Source organism: Schistocerca serialis, chromosome 1 (genome assembly GCF_023864345.2).
Source record: "Schistocerca serialis cubense isolate TAMUIC-IGC-003099 chromosome 1, iqSchSeri2.2, whole genome shotgun sequence".
In the NCBI taxonomy this organism is placed as follows: Eukaryota; Metazoa; Arthropoda; class Insecta; order Orthoptera; family Acrididae; genus Schistocerca; species Schistocerca serialis.
In genome coordinates this window covers 694,304,493-694,322,850 of record NC_064638.1, presented here as the reverse complement: position 1 = coordinate 694,322,850, position 18,358 = coordinate 694,304,493, and the positions used below count along the sequence as shown (strand labels likewise).

The window sequence follows — 18,358 nt, the reverse complement described above, 5'->3', positions numbered from 1 at the left end:
TCCAATACGAACACTGCCACCTTCGGGTTTTGTCTAATCCTTCTGTTTTTTTTTGTTGCGACACAGCACAATGATTCACATGACGATTTATACTAATTTATACTTATTATATTTATTATATATACTTATATTTATACTAATTTATTTTTATCTCGATATATGGTTTTTAATCATTCAAGGCTCATCTGAGAAAATATTTTTATATTGGGAAACGAACTGTGACATTTCCGTCTCGGCTCCTCGTGCCACATTGCGCACGTTCTCAACGTTCTGCAAAACCTCTCCAACTTGCCCAATATGATTATTTTCATCTGGCGTGCGCTCTTCAGCAGAAAATGTGTTCTCTGTGCACCTTTTCCCTGCCACAGAATACTGTTTCTCCAGTACAGTTAGGACAACTCCAGCTTCTTCCCAGTAACTGCTTTGTCATCAATGAGCTCGCCATCTCTGTGTTCCAACGTAAATTAAAAAGAACTTCATAACTTCACTGCGTCAATTCTGCGAAGTCCATGAACTACCTCGGCTTCCAACAGCACTTGGATTTTTAACTGAATGATTAGCACTATTCCGACACCTGCTGCCTTAAAACTGTTGACCAGAAAACTAAGAATTTATGCTTCTGCTTCTAAAAAATTTACGTATTATTTCTTTGACACCGCAAACATTTTGTTTGCAAAAGTAAACTAGCGCACACACACTCTCCATGAATTTTCACCGGTTTCTTCAGATAATAGTTGTTGTAGAGTCTCACTTAACTAATCCTTATTTTGCCTTTTTGAGGCATTTTTTCCCTGCTATTTGCCACCAACATTCGATGACCTGTGCCATCTACGTCAATAACGTTGTTAGATTTAATGTCGGCCCTTCAAGATGAATTCGAGTCTGTGCTTCATCTTTACAGTTTCCCCATTCTCCCTGCGTGTCACTTCCAATTCTGCTATGTACTCAATCTTCATCAAACTTCGCTGGAAATACATCCACTGTTCTTTTCAAATGAATGTTGTTGATTTTAATTGGACCCGGCGTCGACTATTCGCTGATTGTGCCACTCCATGGCACCGTATTCGGAGCAGTTTTACTGGCACCAGTCATTTCAGTCTTTTTATCCCTAACCGTAACTGCTGCTGTGTCGTCTGCAAGTCAGTAAATTTCTATGACACCCATCACTCATTGGTTTATGACATGCAGTTGAAAGATTATTAGCCCATACCAGATGAGAAGGAATTTATGTTATTTTTATTCCAGATCGACACTAGATACTGCCCTGATAATATGTGACAGCTTATTTCGTCGTTTTAGCGTCCAGTTTTTACCGCACATTATCTCCGTTTCTTCACACATGTATTATTATGTCCTCACGCAGTTCTTCAACTGCTTACAAAATCCGCATTTTCAGAATGCATCTTCTATCTGCCAACAATGGAGAACCACAGTCTGCATTACATTTCTTCTATTGTGAACAGAATACATTGCAGTGGAAAATATCAGTGTGCTATTAGAAACAATAGCGTTGGTTGTGTTTGGCATGTACTAATTATTAGATTTTTGTTATTCGGTGAAACAGGCCTGTTTTTCACTTGTAAATACAGAACAGTAGTGGTAATTATTTGGTCTCTGTATCTTCTTCATGTTGATTGAGGTTAGGCATATTGTTTACAAAAATAAAACTACAAATTCCATTTGGCTTTTTAGGTCACCATTCTTTCCAGATAGATGTAATTACAGGTCATAAGATTCCCAAAAATGGCACATATCACAAATATTGTTGTAGTTTGTGGTAGTACTTATCATCAGCCTCCTTCTGCCGGTATTCGCGTTACGTATTTTCGATAAAAATAGGCTATATCTTTTAACAAGGGTGGGTGTAAAATAGTGCTATCAAACAGGAGCTTATTTCGAGATGCTACATCTCACATGTTTCGTTAAATTTAAGGATAGGAACTTAACTACAATAAGACAAAGCAATTTTTATATCAGACAGTGATTTGCAGTGGTATATAAGGAACTACCCGTTGGCAGCACATGGTGTATTCGAAAACACAAGAAATTAAGTCGTAGATTACTCTGTACTAAACCAAGGGTTAGCACTTTCTTCCGACGATGCATTGTTGTATGGCGAAAACTGGCTGTAACTTTAAGCGCTAAACTATCGATATATTCACTCGTAGTCGATTGTAAAAACTGCTGTAAACACAAAACAATATGACTGGATAATTATCCAGAAAATGAACACTTTTCATCCTAACACAACGTAGCTGTGACCTGTCATAAATGGATTAATAGTTTCATTCTTAAATGTGGAGAAATAATGAAGCATGTGGGATGACTAAGTTTATTGCCTCAAGTGGAATAAATTTCTAAAATATACAACGCTCATTTAAAATATTTTCATGTACGCTGTCTCATCGAAAGTATGGACGTTCGTATGTAAAGCGGAATAGAGCAATAGGTATCAGGACAGGAGGGCCAGCCAGTATAGAAGGAGGCGGCTGGTACTGAGTTGTAAGTAGAGGAGCAGTAACAACGTAACTTGTTAGGCAGGACAGCTCAGTGACTTCGAATGTGGACTAACGTTAGATGTCACCTGAGCAGCAAATCAATCAGGTAAGTTTCAGTCTCATAATAACACTCATGTCGACTTTTGGTGATATGATTGTGAAGTGGAAATGCGAAGGATCAACTAGAACTAACGAAAAGTAGGCAGATCTCATTACTGACGAACAGGCGTTATAAAAAAACAGCACGAAATCAGCGGAAGGTGTCACTCCTGAATTTTAAACTGCTACCAGCGGTCCAGCTGGGACAATGGCTGTGCTTTGAGAGTTGAAAAGGATGGAGTAATATTGTCCAACAGCTCCTCATAAGCCATACACTTCTGTAGTCAATCTTAAGCGACGCTGCTGGACGGAGGATGACTCTGAACGAATGATTTGGACTTGTGAATCACCCTATATCATGTGGCAGTACGTTGGAAGGGCTCCTGTTTGGTTGCTGCTGCTGATGATTAAGATCATTAAGGGTTCAAGGGGACTAAACCTCTAATGTCATCAGTCTCTTGTAACCCCCCCCCCCCCCCCCCCCCTCCTACGGCGGAATCTGTGTACCCTTCGTACCTGTGTCTAGAGTTAATCCTGTGTACAAGGGTGAGAGCGTGTTCTATATGTTTGCGTACTTTGGTACCAGCCCAGTATTCATTTAGTGGGATGTGCGAAATCACCTAGAAACAACATCCAAGCTGGAGGTTTCACCAGGCCTCGTTGTTAATCCGCGAGGCGGATTAGATTTGGTTTGGATCGCCTTTCCGCGTCCCGGAAACGGCGCATTAGCACACAGGGTTATCCGGGAGGGTTTCGGTTTGGCGAATACCTGGAAAACGTTGCTTGCCATTGTGTGTAGTGACAACAGTGAAGTACAGAGGAAGTGGTGTTGTGGTATTGGGATGGCTCTCGTAGTTATGGTGTAGACCCCTTCTTGAGCTTAAGAAATTTTAAATACTGAAGGATACGGACACGTTCTATAGACCTGTGTACCACGTACAGTAGAGGGACTGTTCGGAAACGATAATTGTGTCAGCATGACACCCTGTCATAAAGCAGCATGGTTTGTGCACACCAACATTCCTGAAACGGACTGGTCCACCAGAGTCCCGACTTGAACACCTGGAACTCCTTTGTGGTGAGTTAGGTATGGACTTTGTACAGCAAGGGGTGGACACACCACACGTTAATGTGTTCTAATACATGCCCGTATACTTTTGATCAGATAGTGTACTTTAATTGACATTAGCGAATGTGACGTTAACCACAGAAAAAAGAGTTAGAGAGAAGAAGAGGTTTGTGTAGTATCAACAGCTCCGAATACGAGTATATTACTATTGTGCAAAATACTTCAGACGGTGCTTACAGCTTCAAATGTCCTACGTTCCACTTCTCTGTAGCTTCGGTAATACAGACAGCATAATGTGTACTACAAAATTAATACTTTCGATAAGAGTGATAGTGTTGCAATGATTATGAAGCCCTGTGCTTTGTAAACAAGACGACGTTTCGAGAATATACCATTCTGCCATAAAATGATACTGAGCGTACATTTCCACGATTTTCGGCATATGTAATAACGAAAAACTTTGTTTCAAAAAATAAATTACTTTCAGTGCCTTAAAAGTACACCACAGGGAGTTGAAAACCCCGTAACCTCAATAGTTACAAAAAACTCATCCCTCCAAACGTCATTTGTTACAAAATGTTGGATATCTTTCCATTTCGAGCTGGGAGGTGGAACCGCCCTTGACGAGAATCGTACATTAAAGATGCACATGCACCACTGACAGCTTCTCGACAACCAAATGGTAAATACGTTTATTGACTCGTTGCGCGTTTATCTTTTTTTAGCTGTCAACGACAGTAATCTCTATTGATGTCTTCCTGCGCTGGCCAATAATACCGGAATAGCGATAATTTAAACACGAAAGCGAATAAAAATTCCAGTACATGAATATATGATGAGCATCCCTTGAATAATTTGGTGACAGCTATTCACCTGTGGGTAAACGCATATTGCTGATGCAACATAAAAATTCTATGAACATGGGGAAAAAAGGAATGAAACCTACGTTGGGAAATACTTGTTAATCCCGTCAGATTTCAGTTTGATTTTTTAAAGTACTGAACTAAAAACAGACAAAATTTCTCTACAGGTATGTAGAAAATAACCCTTTGAAGTACTAAGGAATGACGAGATACGTTTGAAGTTCTATAACGCTATAGATACAACAATAAGGAAGAGCGCAGTAGGCAGTACAGTTGAAGAGGAGTGGACATCTCTAAAAGGGCCATCACAGAAGTTGGGAAGGAAAACATAGGTACAAAGAAGGTAGCTGCGAAGAATTCGTGGGTAACAGAAGAAATACTTCAGTTGATTGATGAAAGGAGGAAGTACAAACATGTTCCGGGAAAATCAGGAATACAGAAATACAAGTCGCTGAGGAATGAAATAAATAGGAAGTGCATGGAAGCTAAGACGAAATGGCTGCAGGAAAAATATGAAGACATCGAAAAAGATATGATTGTCGGAAGGACAGACTCAGCATACAGGAAAGTCAAAACAACCTTTGGTGACATTAAAAGCAACGGTGGTAACATTAAGAGTGCAACGGGAATTCCACTGTTAAATGCAGAGGAGAGAGCAGATAGGTGGAAATAATACATTGAAAGCCTCTATGAGGGTGAAGATTTGTCTGATGTGATAGAAGAAGAAACAGGAGTCGATTTAGAAGAGATAGGGGATCCAGTATTAGAATCGGAATTTAAAAGAGCTTTGGAGGACTTAAGATCAAATGAGGTAGAAGGGATAGATAACATTCCATCAGAATTTCTAAAATCATTGGGGGAAGTGGCAACAAAACGACTATTCACGTTGGTGTGTAGAATATATGAGTCTGGCGATATACCATCTGACTTTCGGAAAAGCATCATCCACACAATTCCGAAGACGGCAAGAGCTGACAAGTGCGAGAATTATCGCGCAATCAGCTTAACAGCTCATGCATCGAAGCTGCTTACAAGAATAATATACAGAAGAATGGAAACGAAAATTGAGAATGCGCTAGGTGACGATCAGTTTGGCATTAGGAAAAGTAAAGGGACGAGAGAGGCAATTCTGACGTTACGGCTAATAATGGAAGCAAGGCTAAAGAAAAATCAAGACGCTTTCATAGGATTTGTCGACCTGGAAAAAGCGTTCGACAATATAAAATGGTGCAAGCTGTTCGAGAGTCTGAAAAAAGTAGGGGTAAGCTATAGGGAGAGACGGGTCATATACAATATGTACAACAACCAAGAGGGAATAATAAGAGTGGACGATCAAGAACGAAATGCTCGTATTAAGAAGGGTGTAAGACGAGGCTGTAGCCTCTCGCCCCTACTCTTCAATTTGTACATCGAGGAAGCAATGATGGAAATAAAAGAAAGGTTCAGGAGTGGAATTGAAATACAAGGTGAAAGGATATCAATGATACGATTCGCTGATGACATTGCTATCCTGAGTGAAAGTGAAGAAGAATTAAATGATCTGCTGAACGGAATGAACAGTCTAATGAGTACACAGTATGGTTTGAGAGTAAATCGGAGAAAGACGAAGGTAATGAGAAGTAGTAGAAATGAGAACAGCGAGAAACTTAACATCAGGATTGATGGTCACGAAGTCAATGAAGTTAAGGAATTCTGCTACCTAGGCAGTAAAATAACCAATGACGAACGGAGCAAGGAGGATATCAAAAGCAGACTCTCTATGGCAAAAAAGGCATTTCTGGCCAAGAGAAGTCTACTAATATCAAATACCGGCCTTAATTTGAGGAAGAAATTTCTGAGGATGTACGTCTGGAGTACAGCATTGTATGGTAGTGAAACATGGACTGTGGGAAAACCGGAACAGAAGAGAATCGAAGCATTTGAGATGTGGTGCTATAGACGAATGTTGAAAATTAGGTGGACTGATAAGGTAAGGAATGAGGAGATTCTACGCAGAATCGGAGAGGAAGGGAATATGTGGAAAACACTGATAAGGAGAAGGGACAGGATGATAAGACATCTGCTAAGACATGAGGGAATGACTTGCATGGTACTAGAGAGAGCTGTAGAGGGCAAAAACTGTAGAGGAAGACAGAGATTGGAATACGTCAAGCAAATAATTGAGGACGTAAGTTGCAAGTGCTACTCTGAGTGAAGAGGTTAGCACAGGAAAGGAATTGGTGGCGGGCCGCATCAAACCAGTCAGTTGACTGATGACCAAAAAAAAACCCTTTGAAAACAGATTTGTCTGCGTTCTATTTCGTCACAGATCTAGCTTCTGAGAGGTATTTGACCTGCAACAGCAGAGAACCTCGCTGAAACTAAATACATCTGAGGCCTTGCAGCTGTGAGACCGATGCAAGGATGTGTGTCCTTTTGAACAATATGCTAGTAAACGCATGTGCTGCACTTACACATAGAAAACGGGGAGCATAAAATTAAGAAAACTTCATGACCGTCGTGTTAACACACTACTCTAACATCTACAGTTTGCAGTGGCATAGTGTCTAAGGACACTGTACTCTAAACTCTGAATGTACAAGAGATAAACCACTGGCGCTTTCGGCAACACTATGCCGATGAGTCTCTTACGATTCCTGAATTGTTGCTGGAGATTCCAAAGAGTTTCACGGGGTTCAGACCATGGGCAGTGAATCAACGTTAATAGTCGCTGCAAACATTCCTTGAGCCAAGTAGGGACAAATTCAGTCCGGTGGCCGCGGTAATTGTCATTTTGGAAATCAGTTTTAGAGTTGTTATCTCAAAAGGCGTTTACTGCTATTTACACTGTTTACCAGAACCAAAACATGTAACGTTACGGTCATGAGACAGACACGTTACTAAAAAGCATATAAAACGTGTTGCTCAAAAGCAATTATAACGCTTCATATTTCACAGCTTTTCATATAACAAATTACTATGTCAGGATCGCATATTGCACTATAGATATTCACTTTACCCGGTTTCATCAAATTATTACCACCTTCAGAGACCTTGGCTGTTATATTACAAAATCATAACACATCAGCTTTTTTTTGCGCCTGCACATGTTTTCAACGTATTACCACAAATGTTGCATACAGCACAAGTAAGAGGATATGGAACACGCTGTTGACTGTCCCGCTTCGCCTCTGTCCTTAGTGACCTTCCCCCAACCCCCCATTTCCACCCGTCTCCTTTTCCGTACCTCGCTCTCTGCCCTAAGCTGTATAAAAAGAGCACACGGCAATATTTTAGTCTCAGCTTCTCTTACCGTGTGACGGCATGATGCATATATTATTGCCAAATTGTATACGATTTTCATGTCGTTCAGTATGCTTACAACCAGAGTTTATACATCATGACGAACGTTTTTGTACTGGAAAGCCATTGCCTTTGAAAGTTTCGTAACTGCTCTCAACCACGCGTTTTTCTCAAGCTTTTGACGACTATTATTGGAGAAACAGTCGACAAAATTTATATGATTTCTCAACACTATCCAGTAGTTGTTAAACGGCCATTGCGTTTCTTTTTCAACTGGAAATTATCAAATTTTTTTCATAGTTCAGAATGGAACTACTGAGTTTCCTGGTTTGTGGGATGGTGCAAACATGGATAGATTCAATGCCATCCTGTAAGTAGCAACAAAGGGCGTGAGTGCGTGTGGGCAGGTAAAACAGGCTGAATGAAATTGTCGGTGGATATAGCTTCAAGGAAACTATTTTGCAGTAAGAATACAGTGAGATGTACATGGATAGAGAGGTTCCACGTGGAATAAGAGCAGTTTCGTATCAGTTTGGAATGAATTCTGTGGATTGGACGGTGTGGCTCAAATGGCTCTGAGCACTATGGGACTTAACTTCTGAGGCCATCAGTCCCCTAGAACTTAGAACTACTTAAACCTAACAAACCTAAGGACATCATACACATCCATGACTGAGGCAGGATTCGCGCGGTTCCAGACTGTAGCGCCTAGAACCGCTCGGTCACGCCGGCCGGCTCTGTGGATTGGACTGAGCCAGTAAGGCGTAGTACAAGAGGCAGAAACACACCGGTTGAAGTAATATGCAGTGAGCGCACTCAAGCAGATCTGGTGAAGAAAGGAACGTATCTAGTATCATAGCAATCGACAGATCGGAGGAAGATTGGCGAATTGTTATCCGCAAGATCTAAACATACACCGAGCGATAATCCCCAAAAGCCGTCCTCGGGCTCGAGCTCACAATGGCTGGACAATCCAAAGGCTACGTTCAGAGTTCGTAACAGTTAGTAGGTGGGAGTGACTTCACGGGAGATTTTGCAAGCCGACGGTTACGCGCACACGGCAGAGACCGTCAACAGCAGAGTGTAAGCTCACCAAAGAGCAATCCAATACCAAATCTTATACAGCAATATCGTCAACAGTAGATTAGTATGGTGCGTTTCCAACAGCTTTCTCTCTGATGTCTACTGGAGGGCAATTTATGTTAAAAACTGGAGTGTCTGTTCAGCGCAGTTGGCGTCAGCAGTGGGCTCAAGGGCTGAGCACGGCCTGCCTCACAAGTGCTGCACGACGTAGATTATATCGATATATCACCCATCTCGTCGTCGCAGCCCGACGAGAACACAATATCATGGACATTACGGGCTACAGCAGTAACTAGTTAGTGAAAATCTGACCGATGTGGGCAAGTAAGTTATAAGTTGTAGAATTCTTATGAGGAAACATTACAAATAGGACCTCGTGCCTTAAAGAGATAAAAGGACGTTTGCAAGATATCAGTTCCAGTTACTGATTCTGTGTGAAAATCTCGGGCATAATTATGATAGCATGCAGTTGCTACCTTCTGAATGTACGCTGATCATCCACAACATTGTGACCACAGACCTGCTATCGACATAAACCAGCGTCACCTGCCGAAGAATGACTGCTAGTCAGACACATGGACGTTGCATATAATATCAGTGAGCGACTGTCCGAGTGTAGAATTGGGAAGGCGCGAAATCTGTCGTAGTTTGACCGAGGGCATATTGTGATGGGCCGGAGGCTCTTCACGAGCATTTTGAAAACTGCACGACTTGTCGGGCGTTCGAGGAGTGTTGTGGTGAATGAAACTAATCTGCCTTTGCCACCCATCTCGCAGAAAACAATCATACAGTTGAGAATATAGAAAACAATCTGCAGATATTACACCTCAAAGACAAAGGTTTCACATTGAATCTCCTAGAGGAGATTGAGATTCATACACATAAAAATAGGTTCCCTGATCTCATTTTGAATGAACAGACAGAGTCAGTTAACACCCTCTTCCTAAATAACTTTGAAGAAGCTTTCACGTCTTTAAAATAACTGAAGTCTAATATTCCATCAAAAACATTTAGTATACAGGCCCCAAAAACTGCTTATATGTCATTGAAAAAAAAAATTGCATAATGAAAACATGTGCACTGCATTTTATATCATATATTAGAATTTATCTCCTACTATTGTAACAACTAATTAGTAACACACAGTAATTCTGTATTACATATAATGTTTGAAATCTTATTTGTATGTAATTTTATTTATTCCGTTTCAGATTAATTTCATACAATAGCAAAGAGATACTTTACTGTACCCATATCGACTATACAGCATCTGTAAGTTAACATCGTTATGACTGTCAGCTCTTTGCAAATATTGTTCTCGTTTGTAATGTGAAGCTGGGCCACGTTTTGTAAACGTTATTCGTGTGTGCTGCGTGTGTAATTAAGATGATGAGGTTGAGAGTGACGTCCATTGACTGGAATAGCACTCACATAGTGCATATTGAAAAGTGTATTAAGCTTGCGTTCGAAAAAATAAACGCACGAATATTTAGTCAGGCAGAACTACACAGCTCGTAAGTACACTAACCTGCAAGTTTACTAATGTTTATAAAAACCATCGCTTGAGCAATTAGATCTTGTAAAAGAAGTAAATCTTTCGTAAAAATACCATTACCGATATGACAACAAAAATATTTCTTTCCTTTCCCAGTGCACCAAACGAATAACACAAACAAAACTAGGTCCAACTAAGAATGCTTGTAATCTGCCATCTGAAGATGGATTTGTAAAGAAAAATCCGAAACCGGTCATGGTCTGAAGATAATAAACCTTTTTAAACCATACATGTGGCTGGTAGCTGTTCTTTATATAAATTATAAACCTTATTTTTTTATCTTATGGGACTTAACTGCTGAGGTCATCAGTCCCTAAGCTTACACACTACTTAACCTAAATTATCCTAAGGACAAACACACACACCCATGCCCGACGGAGGACTCGAACCTCCGCCGGGACCAGCCACGCAGTACATGACTCCAGCCCCTAGACCGCTCAGCTAATCCCACGCGGCAAAAACTTATTAAATTTGTTGTATGATGTACAGTTTGTATGATGTGTAGTTACTTCAGTTGCAGCATTTATAGACAAGCGCTCCTGCTCACATGCCTCTGCACGAACCGTTCGACAGCGACGCTACTCACCCTGCCGTGTCGTGTGTCGGGGTGGTGGGTTGGGGGAAGATGTGGACGCTTCTACTACGCTTATCGAAAACAGGTAGACACGTGAGGGCCCCGTCAGAACAAAACTACGGACATGGGAGCACAGCTGCCAGTTACAGCTAGTTTCATGATAATTTCTCAGTTGCTCAGGTTTCAAGTGGTTCAAATGGCTCTGTGCACTATGGGACTTAACATTTGAGGTCATCAGTCCCATGCTCAGGTTTATTCATTCTGATATTGAGGAGTATATATAGCTGCAGAATATCAATACATACCAATATTGTTAAAATAATATTAAATGCATATGGACGTGAGGTTGATACATTACGTACTCAAATTACTTACCTATTTTTCGAGTAGAATAACATGAGTTCTCAAACAAGGTTTCAAAACATGTTTCATAGACGTGCCTATCTGTCCCCTCCTCTTCCCTTGTCGTAAATATCCCAAACAGGACGGCTCTGGCTGTCGCTTCATTCTACGTGCTTCGCGCTGGGGCGTTAGGTGGGTGCAGTGGGGTGGAGTGAGAGACAATCAGAGGACGTGAAGTTTAATAACTGTGCATTCAGAAGGTCATAACTGCTCACAGTCAGAATTATGGTCAAAATTTTCGTGTTGGTCGATTTCTGGAGCTGATATCTTGCAAGTGTGAGGTCATTTTTGTGGCGTTACCTTACTAGGAGGTATACAAATGAAATAGTCTGCTGTACAAACATGTAAGAACAGAGGAATTCAGCTACAACCTTTATTCAGCATAACTGATTAGAGCACTTTTTTGCTCTTTTGCTTTGCAGTGAGATGAGGGTGAACTCCTGCTCTTGGCTAAAGAAACAACAAGTAGGAAACGCTCGTCTCCTAAGAGCCCCGCCTTTGCCGGGATGGACCTCACGTGCAGTTTCTGCGGGCGCTCTAAACAATGGAGCACGTACAGCAGCTGGCTGGGCGGCGCCTTTGTTCCCACGCGGCGCTCACACTCACCCACACAGCCGACCTGCCAGTCGCCGCCGGAGACAGTGCCACTCCGACCTCTCCCCCCACCCCGCCTCCCAACCGTGGCCTATCACGGCCGCCTTCAGAAAACCTTTTATAGGAAATTGAATTCCTCCCCTGCAGGAGCCGGCCTTCGCAACCCAAGTGCTTCAGAACTCACTTGGAAATAATTATTCACGAGGAAAGCGCGTGTTTCTGCAGTATCTGCTTGTTGACGTTTATTACGTTCAGCGACGCACTCTATTGGATTCACATAAAGGGTAGGGAGAGGCGGGCAATTCTCCGATTGAGCAAGCAAACCTTCTCTACAATTCCGGTGTTAAAAGGCGCAGTGGTTCTTTTACTCGTGACGTAAAAGACGGAAATTTCGGGAGACATGTTGACCTCGATATAAAACAGTTTGTGAAAACAGCGCGAAGGGGAACACTGAAACATGTACTGAACTTTGTTTTTCTGTTTCCATTTGATAATTTTAAATGTCGCTAAGCGAAGGCCGTAACCATGTAGCGAAGCGATATTTATGCATTGTGATCTATAATGTGTAAAGCCATGTGATGTTGAAAGCAAATCGTAAAGTGAATTTCTTAACGATGATAAGAGCGTGTTAGGAGGTATCCGATTTTATGAGCCGATTTGTTGCTACGGATGACACGTGGATTCGCCATTTCAAGCGAAAGTAGCAGCGGATGGAAGCTCTAGGAACAAAATCAAGGAAGACGGCATCGATATCGTCTACTAGAAAGCCTACAGGCAAAGTTTTTTTTTTAGTTTAAAAAGCTTTTATTGTCACTGAGTACAGTCGAATTAGTAAAAGAACAACTGTGGAACACTGTAAAAATTTTGTGACCCAGCTTCAATTAGAAGTGTTTAATGTAAGGCCTGAATTGAAGAAGAAAAAGTATCTTGCACCCAGAAATCGTTCGACAAAGAGAATTTAGCTAAAACGCCCATTGTTCGAATAATCTTTACTTTACTCTCAACTGACGGAAATCAGTACCTCCAAATACATATATCAAACAGAATGTTTCTAATTAGACAGCCTCTGGATCTTCCACATGTAGTGTGTCCGTGTTAAACAAATAAAGATATAAAATGTAAGAGTTTGATAAATAACTGAGATATTTGTTGACTGTATGTTTCTACAGGTATTCTGACTGAAAATTCTTTTTTAAACAGCTAGTACACCTCGATACGCGCACCAATAGTGACGTGACAGACATCTAATCTGTATTCCATTTCCCTGTAAGAATTTTACGCTTTCCAGGCGTAGCATTTGCGACAGCTGCACGAATGCAATGCCGCTGACGTGGTAGATCACGAACTGGTGTCTGGTATATTTGGTTCTCGATAAACCCGCCACAGGAAAAAAGTGGTGTAATGACTGGGCTTCTAGGGAGCCTAGCAATCGATGGAGTACCTCTCCCAATCCAGAAACCTGGGAATTTTCGAACGAGGTAATTGTAATTGCCTACTTGGTTGTCTGACTGGTTTATGAGGGCTCCACTGGAAGAACGTATAAATTAATTCAGCAGTAGCTTCTGGACCTGTGTGCTTGGAATAACGGCTCGATGTCGAAAGCAAGCTCCCACTTTCCCGAAGCCGCTTGTCCCGTTTCTTGATTGTTAGGGAAGTGGGAACATCGTCAGTTGACCGCAGTCCATACTCACACTGAAAACGAGGTTGTAACAGTGAAACAGACTTTCAGACTTTAACTCCGACAGAGAATGCATACGCAACAGCTTCTTCTGTGTGGTTACTGATCCACGTTTACGTGAAAAAAAGCAGTAACGCACATAGGCAGGCGGTGACAACTGCCGCCAGTAAACACAAAGAACATTTTGAGTTACCGTACTTGTAGAAGCAAACGTCCTATAAATACCTCAGTTAGGTCTCAAATTATTACATTTTATATTATCATATGTTTAATCTGGATACACCGTCTTCTAAGGCTGTGTTTCAGCATTTGGCTCTGTCTCCCCTACTACGTACAATGAGCGATTATGTGCCGCACCCGATGTATGACTGACTTAGATGGAAGTCTTCTGCAAGATCTTCCCTTAGCTAGTGATTTTCATTTTCAATATAAGAAAATGATTTGTTTCTCAGAGTTATAATATTAGACAAATACTGAGTCACGAATATAAGAAGTTTGCATACCGCCACAATTCGCCCAGAGAAGACGTATAACGTCCGTAAAGGAGACGGGCTATATATCATCTAGCTCCAAGTAAATCCGTTCATGATTCTCAGCTGATCACGCACATCCCCGAATTCGGTATTTTACATTTAAAGCTTTCACACGTGATTATCTCTACATTCGTCCCTCAGGTGATACCTGCCTTTTTTTATAATTATCAGAACAGCAAGCTGACGTACAGCCTCCCATTTAACTGCGACCGTCAAATAATGTTTTTCATTACTTACTAGAATAATTCCCTTTCATCATAAGACGAATTATTGGGAAACTCCTTACGGAAAATTTTTGATAAGAAATTTTATGTATATAGCCATATTGGTCTAGTGCTCTAGTATGCAACCATTTAGGGAATGCATATGGAAAGATGTACTGAACACCTTTATGTTTATCATGTAATATTAATTCTTCCTATCAGTTGAATATTTGGCGATATTTGTGAATTGGGCATTCTACATCTACGTCAGTACTCCGCAAACCACCTGCCGGTGTGTGGCGGATGGTATTTTTGGTGCCTTTTCCCTCCTCCACTCGCGAATGTCGCATGGAAAGAATGATTGACGGTAAGCCTCTGCATTAGCTCTAATGTCTCAAAATTTCTCCTCGTGGTCGTTTCGCGAGATGTAAGTGAGAGGAAGTAATATGTTGTCCAGCTCTCCCCGGAAAGCACTCTCTCGAAATGTCGGTAGCAAACCTCTGCGTGATGCACAACGCCTCTCGTGTAGCGTCTGGTACTGGGGTTTGTAGACCATCTCCGTAACGCTCCGACTGTACGATCCCCTGACGAAACGCGCCGCTCTTAGTTGGATCGAATCTACCCCTTCTATCAGTCCTACCTGGTGAAGGTCACAGTTTGATGAACTGTACTCAAGAATCGGTTGAACAAGCGCCTTGTAAGCCTCTTCTTTCGTGGATGACTTACATTTCCTTAAGGTTCTTCCTACCCATCTCAGTCTGGCGTCTGCGTTCCGTACTATTTGTTTTATTTGGTTGTTCCACTTTAGGTCGCTCTCGATAGCTACTGCTAGAAATTTTACAGTAGATATCGTTTCCAGCAGTTTGTCATCCAGAGTGTAATTAATGGATTTCTTTTCTTATCAGTGTGCAACATGTTACATTTATTTACGTTCGGCTTCAAATGCCAGAGCCTGCACCGTTCGTCAATACCCCGTACGTCATTTGTGTCCCGACACCAGTCATGTGCTAAAAACGCACCGAGTGACTCTGGAAAATTGTTACTAAAGTCCTATAACGTAAAACATACACAGTCAATATGAATACAGCATTGCACGGGCTAAGGTACTCATCGCATACAATTTGTAGCTATAATGGACTATTCCGTCTGTTACGAGTGATTCAGATTCCAACGTGTACACTGTAATTCTCTAAAAGACCTTTACAATGAAGTAGTGTTGTATCTTTTATGAAATCAAAATTCTTTCCTTATTCCCGTCCCTGCCTAAATAACTCAATTTCTTTATAGACCACCATGTCGAAGGGACGTTAAACATAATAAATGAAGTTACTATGCGTTTTTCGTCCTTTTACCAATCTACCGAATGGGGGACAGTGAGTGAGAGGGGAGTGAAGCCCGAGAATCAGGGTCGAAATCCCTGTGCCATCACTTTTATTTCTGTTTTAAGTGCTTCCATCACATCTCCTCTCGCTGATGTCGGTATCGGTTTTTAAGCTAACACTGTTGCTTCCCTTTCCATCCATCGACTCAGTTCACCGCATACAATGACGTCGTCGACTGTAATTTCCTGGAAGGAATTGATACATTTATCAATGCATCGTTGGTTAACAACTGTGTGGGGTCACGAATTATCCTGTTGGAATATGCCATTTGGTGTCGTGGGCATCAAGGATGTGAAACAGCGTTTACCATTCTTGTCAGAGACAGGAGAACACTCAGCCTTCCTACAGCAGTCACCAAATCAGTCGTGACGTCATACCCAACAACCCCGAAACATGATTCAAGAAGATGTAAAGATGAGTTTCGAAAACAACTACTTCGTGTGGTCGATTTGGCCGTCACAAACTGAGGTGAGTTTCATCGCTGAACGCCACAGAATACTTTGGCTTTACAACATGCAAGCCTCTGTTGTCTGTCGTATGGTGTCAGCAGTAAACCTAGGCGTTAGAAGTCTGCTTCCATCAGTTAGTCGTGGCATTCGGCCTGCAAGTTCTGTCTGGATTTCTATTGTAACCACCCATCCATTAGTCAGAGTCAGTCGAACAATCCTAAGATCTCGTTGTGTAGCGTTCCTAGAAGGACTCGCGCCTACCCTTTCTTGCCGCACTTTTGTAATAAGCCCGTCTCGTCACTACTCGTTCTGCTATAATTGCACTACAGCCACCTCTGTGTGCCACTTGTCAGTTAAAGTTCTCCAGTGTTCCTCACGCCAATGATTTGAGCTTTCTGAGAGTCTAAGAAATCACAATAAAGCTACACGTACTTGTCCTCTTAACATATTGTGATCGCTTATTGAAGAGTTCCAGTAATATTACACTCACCCAACAGCCATCAGGTACTCACGCCAGTCATCAACTGCAGCAATGTTTTTTCTTTTATCTGTAGTGAAAATAAATTCACTGGAGAATGGAAGTTCAACCTAAATATGCCACAGTCGTGGAAATATCGGAGTTTTAGTCTGTTACCAGTCGCTCAAGGTGTCCCTGGTGTTACAGATTCAATGTCTGTCAGCGTAAAAGGTTATTCATAAGTACCTCAGGCGTCTCAGGAAACGACAGCTTGAAAATTGTAGGATATACAGAAAAATGCGACAAAACAATAGATAGAGCATCGCTCTTTCTTAACTCACATAAGAAACTCTCAATAAGAGCACTGTTGTTGCGTGGCAAATGTCACCTGTGTGCGACTCATTAAGTCGCCCCTGTTGCTGTCCAGGAAGGCGCAGCCCACTTTACAACTCTGTTATTGGATTGCCTGTCTACAGGGGCGAGATGTAGTTCTGATGATTTGCCTAGAGGTACTGACACGCCTACCCTCTACTTCATGGTACATATTACCAACCAAAACTTGGAGAGATGCTCAACCCACTGATGTATGTCATTATTCTGCACGTCCTGTAGTTTTCACAAAGTCGTCCTCTGAAACCCTGAAGGTACTCAAGAACAATGTTGTATTTTCCAGACCGAACATCATCTCTGAGCAACGTCACCACGAAAGAATTATCCGAATGTAATGGAAATCGGAAAATCGGTAAATCTGATGTACATCTACAGACAAACAGATGATTGCACTTTCAGAATAACTTTATGATATATTGAAGAGAAAGAACTTCACCAACTGAACAAGTCAATAAAGCGTTCGTCTATTTCTGCCCATTATGCAACCTGTTATTCGGCTTGACATTGGTTACTAGAGTTGTTCTGTCCAATTGGCGCGTTAGATCGTCGAATTCTGAGCTGGTTGGAGGGCTCTGCCCGCTTTGCCCCACAGGTTCTCAATTGAGGAGAGATCCGGCGACCTTTCTGACCAAAGTACGGTTTGGCAAACACGAGGACAAACAGCAGGAACTCTCGCCCTATGCGCACGGGCATTACTTTGCTGAAATATGAGCCAAGGATGGCTTGCCATAAAGGACAATAAGACGGACCGTAGAAGATCGTGGACGCACCGCTATGCTGTAAGGGTGCCGCGGATGAGAACCAAAGGAGAGCTGCTATGAAAATAAATTCTTCCCCAACGATCATCCCAGGTATGGTGGGAGACAGTCAGTTTGGGCATCCCACAGCTGTCCGGAGTGTCTCCAGGTAGGTTTTCGCTGGGCATCGGGGCTCCATTCCAAACGGGGCTAAGCACTCAAGACAATTCTAGTCAAGTGAATGAGATTCTATGCCGAAAACGTGTCTGGATACTCCTCAGAAGGCGCTGGAAAACCAACCTGACCGACCCCCCCCCCCCCCCCCCCCCCCCCCCACACGCCCTACAAGTCCTGAGGTGTCATTCCTTTTCTTAGCAGTACCCATTTGGTGTTCATCTGCGACACCCCACAACGGCAATTCGACAATATTCTACGCCCCATTTTGTTACCCTTCATGGCAATCCACCCTGGGTTTATATTTCAGCAAACCAATGCCAGCCCGCACATGTC

The 18,358-nt window shown here is 42.0% G+C and overlaps 1 protein-coding gene across 1 annotated transcript in view; it reads left to right on the top strand.

Annotated features, from left to right (window-relative positions):
- Positions 1–18,358, top strand: part of LOC126426048 (uncharacterized) — a 197,960-nt gene that overhangs the window by 140,157 nt on the left and 39,445 nt on the right. The window lies entirely within an intron of this gene.